The following is a 3869-nucleotide window of genomic DNA, read 5'->3' as shown; positions in this document are numbered from 1 at the left end:
GGTCCTAAAATGTCATCTAAAAATTAGATCCGAACATTGTTCTCGAATAGAGCAGAGTTGAAAATTTGTTTGGGTTTTTTTCTTATTTTTAAGAGTAAAAGAGGAAAGAAATAAAAAAGTAAACTATTTATATAAACTCTTAACCACAAAAAGAATACTCTATAGCGTACATATGTACTTCGCCATTTCGGTAACAATGCTATGATTAGTATCCACTAAATACTCCGCATCTGGAGATTTGTGTACTTTTTGGTTTTTTATGTTCCTCATGTGTTCTTTAAATCTAATAATGTCTTAACTACATAGCTGTCAACACATTCATCACGTTGTATTTTATAAATCTCCGACTTTTCCTCTTCCCCTATTTTATCTTTGGTGCTACCTAAAAAATAGTATACTAATTGTACTCGCTTTTTGAAATCTACACCGGTGTACGTTGATGCTATAATATTTTGTTATTTTAAATATTTAAATGTTGGTCTTCATATGATAATTATTATTTAAATCGCCATCATTAGCATATCCGAGCTCCGTAGTCTGTATAAATAATTTTGTATTTATTTTTGATGGTGTTGAGACCTGTTCACCTAACTACAACACCACTCTTCCGACCATTATGATATGTTGATTATGAACACCATGTTGTTGGTATCTTCAAACCCGCCATACACAGCTAATATATTTATCTTTCTTATTATTCTAATATCCTTCTTATCGTACTAATTTTTTAACTGTACAAATTATATATTTTTTCTATGATTTATTGTGAAATATTGTAATTTATAAGCTCTGAATTGTTTAGTTAAACTTAATAGCATTCGAATACACTGACACTGACAGCTATCGCTTGCAATCGCACTAATTGGCAATCCTGAAGTAAGGTAAATAAACCTGTCTAAACAAATCTTTAATTCCAGGTACTCTAAATATAACTTAAGAACAGCAGATTACGATATCGCGTGGTTGGGCTACTGGCCAACACGTGAGGCTACAAAATGTTGTAAAGATAATAATAATAACAAACGATAGTTGGGGGTTTATTATAATGTTTTTTTAACTAGAATAATTAAAACATTTTACATACAAAAATAATTAATTTATAGAAGGAAGTCTTTAAAACGTTGGACCTATTATAGTAAATAATTCTGAGTTTTGCTAAGTATTTCCATTGAAAGCAATGATTTATTATTGCTTAGTCCAAAGAGCCAAGCAACGGCAGACAAACTACCATCTAAGTATCTTTGTTTTTCTAAAAAAATATACTACATTGCTTATTTAGGTGTTTTTGTCTACCAGGTGTCAACTTTTTTATCTAATTCTGATAGAAAAATAGAAGAATGTTTGTCAGCACAAATCCTGAAGATGCCCAAAAATTCTATAATGATATTTTTAAACAAAACATTGGAATCAAACAATAATTTTGAAGATGAAAATGGTGTTTTATTATATAGTCCAGGTACTCATTATTTTTTTATTTTATTTTATAATTAATCATTAATGATCGATAAGTTAAATATGATCTCATGAAGAAGCATTAATGTTTCTACAGTTCTTAATATTTTACCAGGTTATTGTAATTATTACCAATTAATAGTTCGTGTCAATATATTTTGCTAAGTTATCAATTTAAATACATGGTGAATGGTGATCAACTTATAGTGAACCATTGAACACCTCATTGGGTTTAATTAATAATTTAATTTTTTTTTCATTAAGTTTTTATACAATGTGATCTCAATTTCTCACAATTTTTTTGTTTTTACCTTCCTCTCAACTTCGTTTATTTGATAACAACTTTTGAAACTTTAAGTAACTGAAGGGTAACGCACACATTTTATATTTGTTTTAAATTAAGAATAATGTACTAAATATTTTGACTGGTCGATAACCAATTTTGGAACTATTTTTAAAGTTATAAGAGTTTAAAAGTTAGGATGGGAGTGAAAGTGCACGCAGATAAAAATAATACTACAATCCATCTTTCCTCCTGCCCTAAACTTGACACTTCAATAACATCAAAAATAGTTATCCAAAACTGGTTATCGACCAGTCAACATTTTTAGTGCATTATTTTCAATTTAAATAGTTAATGAAATCTATGCGTTACCATTTAAGTTTCAAAAGTTGCTATTAAAACAACTTTGTTGGGAAGAGGTGAAAACAAAAAAAAAAATGGTAAAAATTGTGTAAGAAACTATGAAAAGAAAAAATTTAATTTCTTGAAATAAATATTTATTTTCCATACATTACATTTATTTTTAAATTATTTATTACTTAAAGATTAAGTAAATATAAATAAAATAATAAAATGTATTGTAATATTTTTCAAAACAATGAAAATGATGTGTTATGAAAAAAAATGTTTTCTAAAAAAAACTATTACTTTTTTTTTAGACGTATGAAGTCCGGAAATCACACGTTTTGCAGCAAATCGAAACATGTAAACCTCTAAAATGTGATAAATATGATGTTATAATTTTATGATCGCTTTTCATTTCTGAACTTGTATCAACCCAACTCTGTCCCTTATGTTAACGGTTCTTACATGGACTTCATATTTTCCAATTAGAATTTAATCGGTCGTTACCTTATCAGATTTATTTGGTACCATTAGACTCTTACAATCCGGCATTGTTAACTCAATTACAGTGTAAAATAAACCCATCAACACGTCTGTCCTTCGTCGTAGTACTATATATCTTTAATTACGGTAATCATAAACAAATGTCACACTATTTAGGTTCTAACGATTGTTCGAGTTTGTGTGACATTAATATTGCGCTTGATTTTAAGTATCATAAATATTATAAGTATAAAATAAGTAAGCGACAGTAAGTGAAGATAAATAATGTTGTTTTCTCTTATGTTACCACCTTGCAATATTCGATCGGTAGTTGCTTCTGATCTTGGAATTGATATCTGACCCAGCGACGCCAAATAGTTATTTTGTGTGTATCCAAACTGATGCAACAATTAAAATCAGTTAACCTAGAAACACGTTACACGGACTTTTATATTAACATTTTTTAAAAATTTACTTTTTAAAAGTGTTTTAACTTTGATAAGGAACTGAGAATATGTGCATCACCTTTTTCAAATCACTTTTACCATAAAGTAAATTTTAATTATTTTGTTTAATTAAAATTATATAGCTTAACAAATTGTACTACCGAAAATCGTAGTATCATTGTCTGTGTTTATCTGATATTTACTATTAGAATCAGATAATAAGTCGAAAGTTAAAATAAAAAAACTTCAAATGCTTACCAAACAATACGCATGGATTTGCCAGAATCCATCGTAACAGAGACCTAATAGATGTACAAGTTTAGTCAAACGAATTGTTTAATTGTAATGGTAGAAATTCAGTTAATATGCAATAAAAAAATGATTGGAAAAAACATATTTTTAAGGTTTAGTACACATATGATATTACAAAAACAAATGTATAAAAAAAAAACAACATTTGAAAGTGGAAAATATGTGTTAATATATTTGTATAATCATTCACGTTCTTACAAATAAGTGCAAAAAAAAAACAAATACTAATACTTTAAAAAAAATTCACAAAAACTTTATGTTATGTCCATATGCAGAAAATGGTTAAAAAAACCTTTAAATTTTATATACTTTAAATGCATTTTGTTATTTCTTATGCTGTAAATTTAATTTTTTAAATAAAATGATAAAATAAAACAAGAAAAGTAGATAAATTGTAGTAATGTTTAAATTTAGTAAATTTTCATTTAATAAAGATTGTTTATTGATACTGAGGTGATATAATATCACGGCACGTCGTGACCTACAGTCCATTTATATATGATTATTATTATATTATGTGTAATAATATTATTTTGCTATCAAAACAA

The sequence above is a fragment of the Adelges cooleyi genome, unplaced genomic scaffold (assembly GCF_023614345.1).
Source record: "Adelges cooleyi isolate 19-005CV unplaced genomic scaffold, UGA_ACOO_1.1 ACOO_flye_CR_arks_rails_tigmint_CR_PRNA_307, whole genome shotgun sequence".
Taxonomy (NCBI): domain Eukaryota; kingdom Metazoa; phylum Arthropoda; class Insecta; order Hemiptera; family Adelgidae; genus Adelges; species Adelges cooleyi.
This window is presented reverse-complemented; position numbering follows the sequence as displayed.